We start from the raw sequence: 19739 nt of genomic DNA on the forward strand, positions 1-19739 counted from the left end.
ATTGATGAGCAGAGCGGAGACCGGAGCGTGCGCTCAATCTTACTACCGGGAGAGCCTATCGGGCGCGAATTCGGTTTGTTTTTTGCAATATGTGAAGATTCCACAGAGCGGCGGGAGAGATAGAGAGAGAGAGAAAAATAATCCTGGTGAGCATCGCAGTCGCATCATCATCAGCCAGCAGCAGCACCAGCATCGACCGTCATCACCATCCGCAAGGGGCCCGTCGCAACTCGATCAGACACATTACACACACTTCATAGCTGGCAGCGAGTAACATCTGAGGGCAAAAACGAGGCAAATAATGTTATGGGTTTTACCTTGATTTTACTTATATGATTCCACCAGTCGTGATTTGACTCTTCTCCGTTACACATCTCTCGGGCTTTCGGACTCGGTTCTGACTGTGCTGGTGCTGCGTCGTGTTGTTTGTTTGAGCGAGTTCGAATGTTTTCGCTGCTTTTTGGCGGTTTCTCATCGAGATTTGTTAGGACGAAGTGGTTTGTCGCTTGCAGGCGTGCAAGTCTCCGCTAGGTGCACTGTCGAAGCGACACAGGGCATCCGTGTGTTCTACCTGCTAAAATATATGTAGTATATTCACACTCACTCGCACTTGTGAAGTGTTCCGATTGACGGACCAGGATGATGCTTCTGAACAGGTGACCTTGCCGCGAGAAGATTGTGTGTATAAATCATATGATGATAGGATTTTATTTGGCAAATGGGTGCTGATGGATTTGTGGAGATAATTTGTGTAACCTGATTCGTTTAGAACTTCGCGAACTGCATCGCCAGCGGGAAAAAAAAGGTCCATGCTGATGAGGTAACCTCGAATGCATGCTACAGCGTGTCGGATTGAGCCCTTGTTGCTACGAACGACTAATTATTAGTGGATTAGTGTCACAACTTCAGCTAGCTCGTACGCTTGCCATGTACCGAGTGGACCTCCGTGTGCTTCGGTGAAGTGGTCTCAGTCGGAACGTCACGTGCCTTGCTGCTTCGCGTTAAGTTTCCCAAGTGTCGTGTACTACGCGGCAACGGTCATCCGACAGTGGATAAATTGTTCTTTATTTGCTTGTACTGGCATCTTCATTACATGGTGTTACATTTCATTATGTTGTACAACGACTGATCCTCGGCGTTGTCGTCGGCATCGTTTCAGCCGTCGTCACAAAAAAAAAAAAAAACACAACAACCATTCAGCTGAGCAAGTGCCCAAGCACAGGTGCGTAGCACAGCGTCGTGCAGGAGTGTGTGTTGAAACAAGCTGAAGTGATTGCCAACAACATTATCTCGCGGTGTGCGAGGAGATTTATTTACTGGCGCTGGCACTAGGCACTCCGCATGCTGGATGTTGTAAGGCTAATGAGCAAACCAATTCCAAACAACAAGTAGATAGATGATAGTGACCGAGAAGAAAGTGATACTTTTCACGTGTGCAGATCTAGATCTTAGCACGGGTACGGCCGCTGCCGCCGGTAGATCTTGTCTCGGTAGGCTGCCGAAAATATTCAGCCGTGTGTTTAATTAACAAGCGTTTTTTTTGTGTGATCGCTACTTCTCCCTCGTGTAGTTCTTTTTTTTTCGTTTGGTTTCGCGAGTGGAACCATCGTGAGCCTGCAAAGACTTAAGCTTGAGCTGTCACTTCCTGGATAGAGTTAGTTTACCAACTGGGCTGCGAACAAGGTTAGTTGTGGAGAGAAAATGTTTTTTGTTTCATTCTTTGTTAAGTTTTTTTTTCTGAAGTTTTGTAGTTTCGAGGCACTTTTTAATAGGATTCTGATTAAATTTGGTTTCCATAGAGTTTATTGCAAGCAGCATAAATGGTCATATTTGAATGTCAAAAACATAAGTTTGGATTTCCGATGGCATACATTCAGAGATTAATTAAATTTGCACGGCAACCATTTCAGCAAATGGAATAGGGCAATTAATTACGAGTCGATCGTTATCGCTTATGTACAATGGATAACTAAATTTATAGGAATGGTTTTCTACGACCAAGTTTCACGGAAACAAAATTTTGATGTACGTCCAGAATTAGAAAATGAATTAATCATTCCGAGGACTATAATTAGAAAATTATATTTCATTGAGTGCAAAATTTGATCGTCGAAGTTTCTTTGATTGATATCGTATCCTCCCCAGCGTTAGCAACGCAACATAAAACCGACGGCGAACTACCCGTCGGTGTGTTTTTAAATAGTTTGTATGTCTAGGGACTTCATTTTTTTTATAAATTTACGATTATTCGGCAATTTTGAGTTGGTAACACAATGATAATAGCATCATTACGTGATTCTCGTAACTATTGTGTACGCTAACAATCGGTAATGCTATTTTGTCTTTGACATAAACATTTTATTTTCAAATTTGGTGCTCGGATTTCTGGTTCTAAAAAGATATATTTGAGATGTATTAATTTGGTCAAGATTTGTTGTAAAATAGAATGTTTCTTTTAAAAACTTTCAATCAACGATCTTGAAGAAAAAGGGAGAACATTAAACAGTATTTTAAAGATACCGAAGTTTTGTTTCAAATGAATGTAGAACTATTGACATTTGTGAACAGTGTTTTGACATAGCAAAACAGAAATTGCCGGCTGAATTAACTTATAGAAGGTGAGAATACTTTCCATGTAACGTAACCTCTAAGATGGTAAATATTCCATTTAAAGGTAAAAGAAAAAATAATACTTCTTCTTGACAAATCATCGTTATCAAACATCAAACATTAACCACATAATCAACATAGTTTTTACCACAAAAGATCCAAACAGTGGTCCTCAGTTTTGCAAAAAAGAATCCATTAGTACAGTCCCTCTACAATCATGGGTCAGTCAACGTGTTGTCTGAATGTTCAAAAATGGATATAAAATTGTAAGAATTATCAACTACGAATGTTTTACCATCTATCTCTGTGTTCTGATGTGTACTTTCGATCAACAATTAGTTTCACTGCAGTTGATGCGTGTAAATCGGTTGGGAAGAAAAATATTACTTACAAAGCAAAAAACACAATTATGGGTCACTTGTGGCATTCAAAATCATTTATTCTATAGAATCGTCAAAATACATACCGCTAGTTTTTTTACTGTTGTAAAAGCTTGATAATAAGTTGTTTTATACAGTCTTGATGCATTATCATGTAAAAGTAATAAAAACAGCCAAAATATGGACTGGCCCACAATTGTGTACCGTAAAATGTAACATTACTACAATTATGGGTCACTTCACTTATTGCACCGAGTAGAATTATAGTTTTTAGTGACATTTTCAACTTTAAATTATGTTAATCGTATGAATGAGGTTACAAGTGAGTTACAAAAAATACCACTGCTAATGAAAATTGTTCAGTTTCGTTAGAATAGACGTATTTGCGTAAAAGTGACCCATAATTGTAGCTGACCCATAACTGTGGAGGCATTGTATAACTATGTGACAATGCTCCACATGCCTAAATTGAAACCTCGCTTTTTGAATTTAGAAAAAAATTAATCTTCCATTGAAAATTCGATTTTCTTTTCTCCATCCTGGACATTTTTTTAAAGTTGCGTAATAACTTCATGTTTCTTCAAAATAAAAGTCAATTCATTTTTTTATTGAAATTTAGTGTTTATTTTCAATTTATTTTAGTCGAAAAAAAAATTTTTTTTCGCGGTTTAGGGTAATGTATCATGACCAGACCGATTTAGACTATTTTCAAGGTACATCGCTTTTCATGTCACATTTGCACCTATAATATAACATGTAATCATAAATGAAAGCCTTTCTATCTAGTTTACGTAAGTGATAATTTATAGCATTTCAGACATAAATTCATTTAAATATATTGATTTCTCTGATCATAAAACTTGTATCATTATCGGACCAAAAAATGTATCATAATCGGACCAGTGTACTTCTGAAAGACTGTCTGTTTCGAGTGTTGGGTTTTACTTGCATGGGGTTTGATCGAGGGCTTGACAAAATAAATACATTTTCTATATCTCATTTCGAAAACGTTATGAATTATATTTTAGTTTCAAATATGGCAAGCTTCCTTTTTTATTTTCTGGATGTTTTTTCAGTTGCCGTTTCTTTTTGCCGATAGCTTACTCCACAAGTACAATTTTGATAAACGATCTATGACAAACTTGTAGTCTCTGAGTAGTGATACAATTTTGCCAAATAATGCAATGCTCTAACCACAGACAAACAGACGTGTCACTCAATGACGGTTTCATCGACCCAAAAAATAACGATCATTCTGAAATTTTGCTTAGTGGGCAGTAATGCCGCTAGTGTCGCCAACAAACAAAGACAAAAACCGTTAGTAATGCCGCAGGTGTTTATTGGGGCAAGCGTGCACACCCAATAGACAAAACTGTTCTACGAAAATAAGATAGTAGGCAATAAGCTGACATGGTGGCGCATGAGTGTATCGTTTCCAATAAAGACGAAAATTTTTCAGGTTTTTCTTTGAAGAGGCACGTCTGTTTGTCTGTGCTCTAACTTTTATTTTTAAAGATGATCAGCCGATATTCAAGCAATATTCGCGGTGAATAATATAGTTGTATTTATTGAAAAACAATTGGTGCTCGTTCTGTTGAAGCACTCAGAAGCGTTACTTTCTTGTATCATTTTTCCTTTAATTTCAAACCAACCGTTCCACATAGGGGTATTTGAGTGCAAAAGTTGGAATAAATTGCAAAACTCAAAATTATTATTGAGCCCCTATAATTAATACCACTAGATTCATAGATAGTGGGGGTATCCCATGGCAACTATTTCGCTTTAATTTGTTTTGTTTTTGGCACACAACAGCTGTCAAACTAGAAGGCAAAAGCAAAGCAGATTTTGAATACGAAGTTTTGTGATTTTTTCGGTGGAATTTATGATACTGGTGATTTTATTCGGCCTGTTTCGAATATGGATCTTCAAATGAGAGGTATGCATTAGGTTTTGAACGTTTTAGATGGAGGGATTGGTGTCATGTTTACTGTATATTTTGCATTGCTAATTATGGATATTTTACCTTTCGAATTGAGCTTCGAAATTGTTTTTTTCTATGTTCTGGACGTTTCTGTGCACAAACAAACTCATTTTTGAGTAGATACGAGTGTCCTTAATCACGTCCAAAAAAAAACTTGCGCATATTTGCGCGTTTAGGATATATCATGATTATATGCAATCCTATGCAATGTTTTTTTTTAATTTATGAGTTGTTTTTTTGAAATCACGACGTGTTTCCAGACACCGAAAAAAACTTTCAGAGGAAACTTCTTTGAAAATGGCTTCAAGAATCCTCTGCCACGCCATGGAATGAAAAATTTAGTTTTTTTGGAGGCGAAGTTTTTCCAAATAATGAATCGTTCTTGAAATCGCGAAAGATGCTCAAACAGCGAATGAATGTTATTAAAGCAGATATCATGCGCACGTGGATAGCATCTAATCGACACAAAATCCACTTCTTTACAATGAATGATACTTTGAGTCTCTTGGTTCGAGAACAAGTCAATTCCTCTAAGGAGGTCGTTGTAACATTTGGGCACGATTTTTAGGATGAGTCTAATTAATAAACGTTTTTGTATATAACTTAGTTTAACTGTATAAAAATCAAATATAAATAAGAATATAATTCCAGCTAAATCTGTTTTTGTGAAATCATTCATTTTTGTGCAGTCTGTATTGAAACTATCTGCATAAAAGCAAAACTTCAGATCTACATTTCGATTCGAATCTCGAATTTCTGTTTGTTATTATCAATCATTACTTCGCAGTCAACTGTTTGGTGTACATTGTATGGAATCCCTATATTGTAATACATGAAGAACGCATTGAATCTATCCAAAAACAATTTGTTTTGTACGCGCTTCGTAAGCTGAATTCGACAGCATTTTCCCATTCCATCATATGAAGCACGCTGCATGCTTAAAGACATACAAGCACTTAAAGAACGCCGCGAACTTTCAATGTTTTATTTTATCAATCACATTATTTCTCAACGCGTGCAATCTTCTAAATTATTATCGCAACTAAATTTGTATGCACCCAGTCGTCAATTAAAAAATCGTAAAATATTTTCGGAAAACTCTCACAGAACTAACTACTCAAAAAATGGCCCAATTAATCGCATGATGCGTCACTATAATCAGCACTGCGAAAATATCGACATCACAATGGATCATCAGATCAGATTGGCTATCTCTTGACGAAAGCACTATCTAAAAAAAAAATAGCAAAGCCTTGGGGCTACATTCCGATTCGGAATTTGACTTTCTGTTTATTTATACAGAGACTTTTGTTGCCGACTGTTTTGTGTACAACAGGACAATTGCGGGGCTAGCGCTACGATCTTACTGACACTAACAGTCTCCCCCGAGCCGAGACTCGAACCTACGACGACTGGCTTGATAGGCTAGCATCGTACCTCGAGATCATCTGGGAGGCTAGTTATCGGTGCTATGTCATGAACCTTTTCGTGAAAACCTCAGTTATATTCGTCATTGTATTGGATACCTATGACCGTTTTTATTAGGCTTAGACATATTTGCGATGCCTCGATGAAAGTTTTGACAACCAAACATTCGGAAATATAATTTTTCATATATGTATTTTAATTTATCACTTTCTCGTAAACTGGACGAAAATACGCGGGAAAAAGTTAAATAAGAATGACATTGAATTACGTTTTTCCTATTTGAAGCATAGTGGGCTGTTTGTAGTGAAGTTTTAACCCTTTCCGACCGAGCCCACAGAATTGTGTAGGTAAAAAATGACGGATAACAAAACCTAAATCGAATGAATTCCTATATTAAAACACTAGCTCGCTCAGTTTTTTTAATTTTTCAAAGCAGCTGCGATGTTGACACTATCGTTGTGAACAATAAAACAATGAATAGGACGCTCAAAAAGCGAGAGAAGGTTTTGTTTAAGTTACCTTCTACTTACGCAATTATCTGGGCTCGGTCGGAAAGGGTTAAACGGTTTTGCCTTAATTTGCGAACGTTCCAATGAATTTAACGTGAAATTGTTCATTGGGTATCAAGCATTAGTAAAGTGTAGTGGTGATGTCTCAGAAATAAGCTGGTCCGCTCATGATACAAAACAGACCTTCGTGTTTCATCTATAGTTCCAGCTTTAAAGCAAATCTTTCGTATAAAAAGTGTTCCTACATTCAACTTGAATGTTACAAAAGCATATTACTGGAAAATATACTTCATACTAAACTCACTTACTTACTTACTCATACTACACTTGATTCTAAAATTACTGTTTGAAAACAAAACTTGATAGCAATTGTAAGGGCAAATTTCTGGACATCATTAAATGAAGTTGTTTGATAATGCTGCTACATATTTGATACAGTTTTATATTCAATAGTGGCGAAATCATGGTACATTTTCTGGCTGGTCCGATCATAATACAACACCCTATATTTTTTATGAGGCATAATTAATTTCCTACAACTCATTCTCAGACAGTTTTTCTATAGAACCAAACGTTGCCGAGTTACAATGCTTTGAATAATACCTATACCAAAACGCATACGCCCTTCTAGAAAATAACTCATAAGTCTAAAATATCTTTTTTTTTCTTCATCTATAGTTTGTTTGACACGGCACAAATACAATTCAATGTTTAACGGCGCCAATTATATCTGGTAGCTTACTTTCTAAAGTATCTTAATAACTAAAAGCAAATTTTTTATCCTCGCTGCCGACTACGAGCTGGAACTAAATCTAACTTAAAGCTAGAAAATTTTGCATTAAAAGCACAGGTTTGCTGTTTGATGGTTTTTCATTGCCATAGGTAAGCAGCATATTAAATTTGTTCCGCTGCTGGGCCAAGATATTACGGACTGGCATATTGGGTTGTTTCCATCGGGCCTTGAGAGTATCGTGCGGGTCTGATTGCTGTTTCCGGATCCGGGGTCTTAACGTGTTCTTGTCGTTTGGTTGGATGTAGGCGGAAGGGGATAGGACTAAACTGGGGCGTGGATGGATTTCAGGAAAACGTATATAAGGGACATGTAGGATAGGTCACGGCTCGCCAACATCACGAACAGGAACAGCCGGCTGCCTACCTTCGGCCTGCAGGGAAGCTATTAATCTAGACCTGGCGTCACGGTGTACAGGGCATGACCAAACAACGTGCTCTATGTCGTGATAACCTTCACCACAGGCACAGATACCACTCTCCCCGAGCCCAACACGACGGAGATGCGCGTCAAATCTATAGTGATTGGATATAAGCCGGGACATCACGCAAATGAAATCCCGACTTACATCCAACCCCTTGAACCACGGGTTCGTCGATACCTTGGGGATTATCTAAAATATCTTCTCGTCTGAAAAAAATGCTTAATTTGCTAAGCCTAATACGTGTGCAAAGTATCATTCAAATGAAAAATAGTCGATTAAATTTTGGTCAGGTCATTTGAGATGGCTTTGCCCACATGCAAAGTGAAGCGGTGAAGTCTCAGAAGTAAGCTCTTCCGATTATGATTCAATGCTGCTCTGTTCATGGTACAAAACAAGCTTTCGCGTTTCACTAATAATTCCAACTTTGAAGAAGATATTTTGCACAAAAAGTGATTATTCATAAAATTTCAATGGAATAAAATGATTTTATGTAAAAACTACATTCCTTGCATACTTGATTCCATTAGCACTGCTTGCAAACAAGGCATGATAGCAATTATGATGGAAAATTGTATTCGAAAATGGATATTTTTTTTTTTTTTTAATACAAGGCCTGGAACTTTCTTTTGATTATGTTTTTCTGTGTTATTATTACGGTTAAACCAGTTACAATATCTATGAGTAGAAGCTTCATAAAAATAGTTACGAAATACACCAGCTCGAAGTAAATTGTTTCATTCCTTCTACAAATTACAATTCCAGCACAAACCACAACATTTGGCCCTTCTCAGAGCCACAGTTGTTGAATTTTTTTAAATTTTAAATTATGAAATTTGCAGTGCTTTATATATTCCAAGCAATTCAAAAGTGGCGCCAAAATCTGAAACTGGCTGAGCTATAATCATTGGTATTCGATTATTTTCGTGTCGCTCTCGATGTTTTTGGTTTTTAAATTTGTATATTTGGTTGCCATAAGATGTAATTCTACGACCAAATCGTAAGTTAGGGAATGGTCAGGTATCAGTTATCAGTAATCGGTTATACAATGAAAACGAAATTTTTGCATGCTAGCTTTTATACGTGATTACTGAGACTCAAATTTAAGGTAGGCGTGTCGAAAGAACTGAAAGAAAAGCAAGAACTCAATTATACACTTTTTTGCACAGTTATTATCGCTGTCATCAAGGTTTTGGCGTGGGGCGAAATATATGATTTAGGGCACTTAAATACGCTTGCAACCCGATCAGTCAAAAATATCAGTATTACAACAAATCTTGATATTTTGTTACGAACTATTTTTATAAACTTGTGTTCTAATCTTCGTCTCGTTACAGGAAATTTATCAAAATTCCTATCAAAATTACTTACTGATTATCACAAATTACAACAAGTTTTGTAAGGTTTTTGGCAGAAAAAAGATCAGAATTAGATAAAATGTACAATATTTTGTTAATTGAATAAAAATTTTTGTTAGAAATGTGATTTAAAAAACACATCTTTGTACATTCAAGTGTGTGATAACAGAATTTGATATAATTCTGTACTTTTTATCATTCTGGCATATGAAGAATTGGCTTTGTTATTTCTATCAAGTTCAGTTATATTTGTGTTACTCGTTTGTTATAATCGTTTGATCGAGTATTTACCGATGGCATGTGATGTTCTAATCCTCTTGCTATTCTCCGCCCCGCACACGCGACCGGCACAGGCTAATGTTAGGTTGAGGTTATAGCTAAGCGAAGTGTTTTCATAAAGTTTCCCATTGCTGATATTACTGCCCACGTGAAAAAAGACGCGTATCACACTGCTTCGCTTTCAGTATAACATAAGCAACACTCACAGCTATTAGCAGTGATTAAACAGCTGAAAGCAAATGGTATGCAACAACAACATCAACAACAACAACAACAACAACAACAACGACAACGACAACAACAACAATGACAACGACAACAACAACAATGACAACAACGACGACGACGACGACAACAACAACAACAACATCAACAACGACAACAACAACGACGACAACAACAACAACAACAACAACAACAACAACAACAACAACAACAACAACAACGACAAAACAGCAACAACAACAACAACAACAACATCAACAACAACAACAACATCAACAACAACTACAGTTTGTAGTTTGTTAGTGAAATCCATAATCCATTCATTAATCCATTATCCATAATCCAACCCAATATTCTAACACGTGCCTGGATTAGAAAACTGTGTTTATTATTTTTTTTGTTTTTTTAAAAGAGATTATTTTATTTTCATTATTCAACCAATCTTTTCGCAGTCTGAGAGTCAATTGTGTTGATAAAACATTTTTTCAGGAGAATCTCAAATAACATAAGAGGTGTATTTTCATAATTAATTCAAATATTTCAAACTCAATTTTTGAATATCTTGAAAACGAATGCATTGGGAAAGTCAATTACCTAGAGCTTTATGATGTGAAATTACTATTAGAATCATATTACATCATTAGAGTAATTTTTTTGTAAAAAAACTGGAATTTAAAAAAAAATCTAAACTAAACTTTCATAAAAAATTCAATTTCTTAATCCTGAACTTTTCACCAGAAGCTCCAACAAAAAAAAAATCAATGGATAGAAACATTTTTGTTTTAAGTCAAAATAAGAGAGGGTGCTTATTTACTACTGAGTGATTTTCATAAGCATCGAAAGAAAGTCGAAAATCACTCTGATTCTTAGATGAACTAATATTCGTTTCTATTATTTGACTGATAACGGTGTTCGAGTGGGCACAAACATACAATTAAACCGGAAAATCACTCAATTTAGCAGTGAAAATTCTTGAAATGAGGGTTATATCTTGTTGTGATAAACTATTCATAGGCAACACTACCGTTTATCTTTGGTGCGCCCTGGTCGTTATTGTAAAAATGATCATTGAGAAATAGATACATTTCACACTAGTAGTAGCTGTGGAAATTCTCATAACTCTTATCTTCAAGTATTTATAGATCTGAAAAGAACCAATTCCATAATCTTCAGCTCGAAATGTGTGCTACAGAATGCTGATGATCGCACCACCACCGGTAGCATTGAATATTTTGTTGGCCGCGCATAAAATTTGCTCTCCGCTGTTCCCCTCAAAATATCATGCAGTGTACGATGGTGCCTGTTGCTGCCGTATGCAAAGTAAAACCGAACCGATTCCATAATCTTCACGTGTGCAGAACAACAACAGAACGAACAGAACGCTGATGATCGCACCAACAGTAGCTCTGAAAATTTTTCTTGGCCGCGCATAATAATATTCGCACTCCGCTGTGCCCTCCAGCAGCTGTGCCAGCAAAATATCCTGCAGCGAACGATGGCAACTGTTGCTGCCGTATGCAAAATAGAGGTAACATGCTTCGCAGTGCCTGGAAGTTTACTCGTATGCAGCTCTCGTTTCTCAAGGTCGCGTACCTTGACAGCTGCACTGCACTCGCTATAGTGTAACAAACTAAACTGAAGCTGAATTTTCTACACGCAGTCTTTTGTATCGAGTACAGAGTAGATTTTTGCCATTAGGGCGTGGCCACGCAGCTTAGAGAAAGACAAACAAGCCAAAACACTTTGTTGAGTCAAAATATGTAGGCAGTGGAATTTATTTCGTCCATGTTATTGTTATCTGTGCTCGGGAAGCAAGCCAATAATGAGGGAAATGTATGGGAAAGCTTGACCTTGGAACTTTTCATCTTTTTCCACCAATAAGCAGTAAAGTAACAATATTGAACATTTTATCAAACAATTGTTACAAATTTTATCTATCCACCGACAAATAAATGACTAAGATGCATTAAGTCGTTCGCTTGCCATAATCGTTTGAAATCTGACGCAATATTTGCCAGTTTCATTTTCAATTTCACAAAGTGTAATCTAGTATAGAAAAAAAAGACGTAGTCCTACGTCAAAAATGACCTTCGAATTTCGTTCAGCTGTAGGGCTAGAAGCTCAAACGAATTTTGGGAAATGAAGCCCAACAGAGATCAAAGTTTCACATTTTTTACGATGATTTTGTATCGTAAAAAATGTATGTAGAAATGTGTAGAAATTAAAATATTGTGTTTGATGCCAAACATCCTTGAAATGCATACAATGTCAAGATCTGGTGTTATCTCAAAAACATTTTTTTTGCTTTCTAGAAATCGACTTTTCAACATCATATAAATCTCTCTCGAAAAAAAATGATAACAGCAGATCTCACGTTTTATGCACTAAGAAATTTTCCTTTTTCGAAAAGACGAAATTTTGAAGCCCATCTTCTCTTGGATGACTACGACTAATGACTGATGACTAATTAAAATCAGTGAATTTTGGTATCAGTCCTTCTCCTATATGACAAAAATAATATCTAATCGCAACTTTCCCGGACTTTTCTTCTATATGACAACAATGAAATCCAAACCTAATAACTCACCGCGTTTTCACTTTTCTTTGCTTTTTTTTCTAACCTTCCGGGATCTCTGGATTTCCCGGGAAATCATATTATTATTTCCCGAACCCCGGAAAGCTGAAAACCTAATTTTTCAACTTTATTTCAAAGTAACTTGAAAACGGATGCATTGGGTGTTAATCATTTTGATTGTAAATAACTGCTTAAAACATGTAATATCATTGCAATTTATCAAAATTCTTAAAAGCGATGAATAAAAAAAATCTCAACAGTTTTGCGATAACATCCCTGCCCCTAGTAAACTCGGTAGTGCGTCAAAAGGCCGCAGAGTAATTGCTCGGTCCGTCGCTACTATGTTAGCTTACGGAACATTTCGTTTAAGTCATTGTAGGCTTTACGTACTTTCGACTTTACTAGGAACAGCAATGTTCACAGGAACGCTGAAAGAGTTTTAATCTTTCATTAATTTGTAGTTTAAGCTGTAAGTTCAACCTCACAAATAAAAATCAAAATGCTTGAAAGACTTAGGTTCACAGGCCTTTTATGAAGTTTTGTTGGTTGAAACCTTTTAAGAAGTTTTGTTGGTTGAAAATTGTAGCAATTGTTACAATGTTGGGCCTTGTTAATTATCTGCTAAAAGATACTGAACTGCATTTTTCACATTAAATTTCAATAATTTCTGTTGTACCAGATGTGCAAATCACAGCTTCATGTTGTCGGCATATATTGGTACTTTCATATTTTTGAGGATGCAGGAAATGTTGTTTACGTACAAAATAAAAAGAAGTGGTTCTAAATGTGAGCCTTGGGTGACACCTGGAATGAGTTTAATGGTACTCGAAGCGTTTCTGCTGAAGTTTATTTTTTGTTGACTCGAACCACTTTGAGAGATCAGAATCAGTTCGGTTTTTGCAGTTTAGGAAGTTTGCAAAAAGGTAGCTTTGGTAACGTGATCTCTATTGTTCATTGCATTCATTGAGCAACACTGGTAAACACAGGTTTTGCCCTAGAGCTGTGTTCCTGTGAATTTTGGTGCTCCTAGCCACTAACTTTTTTCAGAGACTTAAATAAGTTTTCTCGTATGCATAGCGTTGAAGCGACGAACTTGACAAGCAATTACTATGCGACACTTTGACGAAAGTTGACCCGTTTTGGCAATGACTACCAAATTTCACAGTAATGGTTAAAAAACTATAATCTTTCTAGTACAACTATTTTGAGCTTTTTTTCGCTTTTGTCGACTAATGTAATCTACAAATTCAAGTAGATTTGGAGTTGTGAAGCGGGCTTTCAAAACATTTTGTTTGTCTGTTATTTGTTTGATTTGAAGAAATATTTTTTCGTTGACATTGCCTCAAAAAGTTTGACGATGCCAGAAATTATAGCAATTCCACGATAATTATGTATGCCAGATTTCCATCGAATTTTGAAAACTGGCACCAGATATGAGCTTTTTCGGGAACATTTTAGTTTGCGGTGACAGACACTGAAGCATTTTGCATATGTACTTTTATTAGAATTGTGTGGTCGAAAGTATACAGATAGCTTCTGTTCTACGTTTGTTTTATCATTTTGTTCGGGATGTCGCCATAGAGCAAAACTGCTAATTTACCATACGATACTCTTGATGAAACCAAGCAGCATAGCGCGAGTTTATTAGCTTTTAACAGTCTAAAAGTCCATTCGTAATTGCACTTGAAATATACTAATGGAGAAACATAATTACAGTTGAGGAAATGAATATATCACAATGAAACACTGGTGAAATATCTTATGCGTTGGTTAAGACACTATTGATTTTAAAATTCTCTTCCATGTCGGGATTGGAACTTCGTTATTAGACTCGTTATCCAACTGAGAGGGCTCGGTAATTCTGACATGCAGATTTGAATAAAAATATTATTGCTTTAATATACCGCTTACTCATTTTCATAAAGAATAAGAAAGTAATCAAACGCCGACAGCGTGTAGTATAATTCAGAATAGGTTCTGTATTGTGAGGTGAGTCATACGAAGATTTATGATCGTCGTTACTCCGAACAGTTTCCAACGCTTCGTTTCGCTTTTTTCATGATGAGCTGCCTTAAGAAGTGATGGAAAATTTAAAAATGTATTTGTTTTGGTATTCTTGAGTTCAAAGACATGTGGTTCAGTATTTACCATAAAACTAATTCATTTCTGGATTCATTCTTATTCTTGTACAACGTAATAGTCTGGTGATCGAATAATCGTTTGATTGTAGTTGTAGAATCTTCACGGACACTTATAAATTTACCTCAACCGATCAAAACAACTGTTCAAGATAATAGTCAACAAAGTGTTTTCCGTAAAAGTAAAAAAAAACAACGCCAACTCATCATGCGAACCAGGGCACCGTTTCTGGTTGATTCCGGTTGCGTCACAAGAGGCGAGAGCTCAGATCAATACAGTTTTACGATCGCAGTCATTTGGTGCTAAACTCAAGCACCCCCACTCGTGGCAGGCCAAAGCGCCAAAAAAAAAAAAAAAAGGGTGACAAAACCATTTGACATGTTAACAACAAATCCAAACAGGCATCACGCAGCGTGGCCACGGTCAGCCAAGAATGTCATTTTCCACGATCAACATCAACACTCTCGCCGTGTGGCCGGCTCTGGTGGCCATCATCATCAGCCCGTCCGCATCATGCGTCAGCTAGCCAGTCGGTCTCCCCCGCGCCTTTGCGGAAAGTATCTAGATCTTGCTTTCTTCCGAAGCGTAAACCTGTTTTTGTTTTTTTTTTGGCAGTTTCGAGCAAGGGGCAGACGAAAGGGTTGGATCGTTATTCGATTGTCAATTTACACTATTTTTATTACTGTCACTATGATATATGTTAGCTGGTGTCTTATGGTTGAAAACAAGCTCTATTGCCTTGAATTTTAAATAATGGGGGAAAAAGTCGTGAAGGGAGTCCCCAGTTTGTTTAGCCCTGCACCCTGTTGATTTGTGACTGTGAGATTTCATCGCAAAATTAGCATGGCTTTTCGATGGAGGATGGAGTCCCTCTTCTCGCCAGTGACTGGCGGTTCAGCAACGAACGCTATAATCGCAAAGGTGCGACCACCGATTGGAAAGATTTTTAGCACGTGTGAGGCTCATTTTTACGATATTGATTTGTCGTTGGCTCTTTTATTTGTTTTTTTTTTCGGCACGAAACAAAGCCGTAAGGCTTTTGATGAATGCCGCCCGCCGGTGAGAAACTGTAGCGGATAATTTTGTCCACTTAGCACTCGTAATTGGTCTAAAACATCGGGTTTTGTGTCCGTTTGGGGACGTAGAGACTATTGCGGATTAATATTGGGCTACCAGTGTGGTCTGGCAATTCTATTGAGCTCGAATTTTTATGTACTTTTGCAGTAGTGTGACAAAAATAGAAAAACACTCTAAATAAAACTATATGTAAATGATTCGAATAAACAAGAAATCACAAAGATTTCTGCAAATCGCGTCAGGTTCAACTCATTACACAAGAATGCTCGGTAAAATCCACAATTTTTATGTTGCTCGCGTAAATCACACGAATCCCTACCTTTTCCATCGGCGTGTATTTAAATAAATTGCACCGACTGCAAAAGGTTAATTTATTTCACCATCGTTGCGCATAGCCATAAAGAATAACTAGCGATATTTACCGCGGACTCGATCGGGCGGACGCACCGCTAGAACGGACGGCTGGCGAGCAAGCAAGCGGTCGACCGGCAGCAGCAACAAATCAAATCAAGCCACTAGCCTCACTCTCGGTTGGCTGACCCCCGCAATGTACCTGCCCGGTGAGTGTTGTTCTTTTTTTTTTCTCTACTACTACTCAACGAACATACGTACGTACGAACGATCGCTTTGTGGCAGTCAGCAGTCTCTCTCTTCGGACAGATTGATCAGTATTCAACGTTCGTTCACGCACTCAAATTAGCATCACTGACCTAATGCCCGCACAGGCCGCATATACAAGCGCCGACCGACACGAACCGAACGTACGGTTTGCCCGCCATCAATCAAACCGGCCCGGGTTTCCAGAGGCGGACAACGACGGGGCGCGTAGTAAGTCCGACCCGGGGCGGGATGGAGCGCGGAACCAGAAGCAAACTGCACAGAACATGTAAGAACGGCATCGGAGGGCCGGTGATGCTGGCGATCACCCGCGCCGATATCCGCACTCCGCGATGGACCTTCAGAGGTCGACATGGCACGATCGTTGAGGAATGTTACACAGATTTGGCTAAAAGTTTGCGGAAGTCTTGAATTGCCAGATAAATTGCCAAATTTGAGTTCGTAAACATCTAATAAAATTAAATTTGCCCTAAACACTTAACCAACAAGAATTGTACAGAAAAACCGCCTTAATATTTTTGTTGAAAATGTGCTACTAATCGTTTCAAATGTTTTCATCGCGTTGAATACACCGGTCGACAAGAGCATAAAAATGCTGCCCTAAAGCTTAAAATAGTTGCTCTAGAAAGATTACAGCTTTACAACCATTGCCGTGAAATTTGGTGCTTCAATTTTTCGTCTCTATCAAAGCATGTTGTTCCTAACAATGGCTGTTATTATCCTGTTCTATATCTTATCTTGTTTTGTTAGACAGCTGATACTTTAGTAACAAAGTTTGATATGGGTTTGATACTAAGAGAATCATTTTTGTTATAATTTCTGTTATTTTAACACCTAACAAAATGAAAACATAACCTGAATGGTTGTCTAATAACAAACTAACAGTTGTTGTTACATTTCTGTTTTTTCTTTCTGATCAGGAATTTGCATTCATTTAGAAATTGTCGCTTCAAAGAAATTTTTCATCAGTTGTTTTTATAGCGAACCTGTTGCAGTAACTTGAGCCGAGAGCCAATAAAATTTGATTTTCAGAGTGAATACATGTTGAAAATGGTAAATCGAGATTGTGTTTTTTGTCCATACAATTTTGAGGTTGGATTTTTTTTTACTTTACGGCATTGAGCGAAAAAAAATCAGCTTTCACTATATAAACAGCGCTCAAATTGCTACTCTGGGCATGTGCCGGCGGTGCAAATACTCGATCAAAGTTTCACGCTCGCAGTTTTTAGAATTAAAGAAAAAAAATTTTTCCCAGTTACTCTTAGATGCACATCTAAGACATGAATTCTATCTCTTCTAGCATTCACGGCTTTCATCAGGGTGTTGTACAGGTGTTTTTGTAAGTGATTCAATACTATTTGTAAATCATAAACACTTTTATGTTTACTTAACGATCGCCTTGACAATAACGCTATTTGAGCTTGAATTTGTTGAATGTCGCACGTATCTCAATGTCCCAGTAAGCTGATGCCGTTTTCCATGCAATGACAGTGAGAAAAGATGAAATCAGTTTTGTGAGATTTTTTAAACTTTTTCAGTTGATTTTCATATTTTTAGAGTTTGCAAATCTGATTTCCAGTGATGTCAGGATGCACGGATATTAGCTTATTTTTATAAATTATGAAAATTATATTTAAAACCGCTGAAGCAAAACGTTAAGTATTATTCAAATTCCCTCAACAATAGAATGAAAAATCAGAATTTTCAAACTATGGGCTTTTTGTTACTCTTTACTCTGATATGATTTTCGTTTTATTCCTTATTTTAGTAATATCCCTTTACTGCCATTTGTCAATTCCGGTTGACCTATTTTTAAATATTCTCTCAGCGTTCAGAGTTTTTAGTCAATCCTTAGTGAGTGCACCGGTTGAAATTGGGTTTTATTTCGTTTAACTGTTAACTAACGTTGAGATTTATCAATGAATTTTTGTATTTTGTGTTGAGCAAAAACTCAAGCATAATTTCGTGTGTTTTTTTTTAATTTTTCGTCAAAAGCACTTAGAAATTTTCCAATTTGTACATTCAACCCTTGTTCGCTTTGGAACAAAGGTTTAATTTATTGCTTAGTGTTCTGCTAATTCAAGTCAATGACATTATCTCTCTCTGAGCTTTTCATTATAAACTTTATAATCAATAGTGCACTATTCCAATAACTAGCACAGTATTCCAATAACTAAATAGCAAAGTAAAGCCTTGGTGCTACGTTCCGATGGGGATCTACAGGTCAATTGAGGGGCTAGCGCTACGATCCTACTGGCACTAACAGTTTCTCCCGAGCCGAGACTCGAACCTACGACGACTGGCTTGTTAGATCAGCATCGTACCTCGAGACCAACTGGAGCAATAACTAATTCCAATAACTAGCGGGTTTGAATTAAGACAGACAATTGAGTTTGATGAATTTCCAATGCAAGGTAATTATATCAGCAGAAAAAAAATTTACTCCCTTGCGAGCCGCCTTCCGGCAGTTAACCGGAGCATTCGCCATGACGGACAAAAAGATGCATGGCATGTTTTTGAGTACTTTCTTCGTTTTATTTATCAATTCCTTCTCAGTTTTCACAACAGAATTGTTGGAGTAGATCTTAAGCTTTAGGTTTACTCAGAAGGTCTTGATGGGACGCAGCTGGGGACGTTGGGCGCGTTCACCGACTTTTGTACCACATACCGATACTCAGCCGCTCCATTTCCTCCAATGATCGCTCCGAGTAGTGCCCGACGCAAGATCTGGTCAAAATACCGCGTCTCGTCCCTCATGGTATTTCTTGATAAACGACATATCTTCCTGCTATAACTTTCCCCGGTCACTGCCGCTCCAGAGCGGAAGAAGAGCGGCTTTGACATCCTCTTCTCGCTGATTGTCGGCCACAACAGTAGCTTCTTGGGGAACTTGGTGTGTTAAATGAACTTTATCTAGGATCTCCCAGATGGTCTCGAGGTACGATGTTGGCCTAACAAGCCAGTCGTCGTAGGTTCGAGTCTCGGCTCGGGAGAAAATGTTAGTGTCAGTAGGATCGTAGCGTTTGCCCCGCAATTGTCCTGTACACTAAACAGTCGGGTGCGAAGCCTGTGTATAAATAAACAGAAGGTCAAGTTCCGAATCGGAATGTAGCACCAAGGCTTCTTTACCTAGGAGCTCACTTCCTTCTTAGGGAAGTAAAATACGAAATGGCCTGCCAGTCGTTGCCATCCAGGGTGAGAGTTGTCTCGTCGTCCACCAGAAAAATCAACATGACCTTCTTATTCCGTCGCTGCCGCTGCGTCATTGTCTGCTGTTTCGAGACCAGTCGACGGGACTGCCGCTTTCTGATGTTTATGTCCATATTCGTCAGGTACTTTTCCACTGTTT

At 37.6% G+C, this 19739-nt stretch overlaps 1 protein-coding gene across 1 annotated transcript in view; it reads left to right on the forward strand.

Moving 5' to 3' along the window:
* Positions 1-357: 357 nt before the first annotated feature.
* The window catches only part of LOC129724757 (protein embryonic gonad-like), a 287918-nt gene continuing 268536 nt past the window's right edge, over positions 358-19739 (forward strand). Inside the window, exon 1 of the mRNA XM_055679905.1 lies at positions 358-1683. The gene's annotated coding sequence lies outside the window, so the exon portion shown is untranslated. The remainder of the gene's footprint in view (positions 1684-19739) is intronic.

This window comes from Wyeomyia smithii, chromosome 2 (genome assembly GCF_029784165.1).
Source record: "Wyeomyia smithii strain HCP4-BCI-WySm-NY-G18 chromosome 2, ASM2978416v1, whole genome shotgun sequence".
Taxonomy (NCBI): domain Eukaryota; kingdom Metazoa; phylum Arthropoda; class Insecta; order Diptera; family Culicidae; genus Wyeomyia; species Wyeomyia smithii.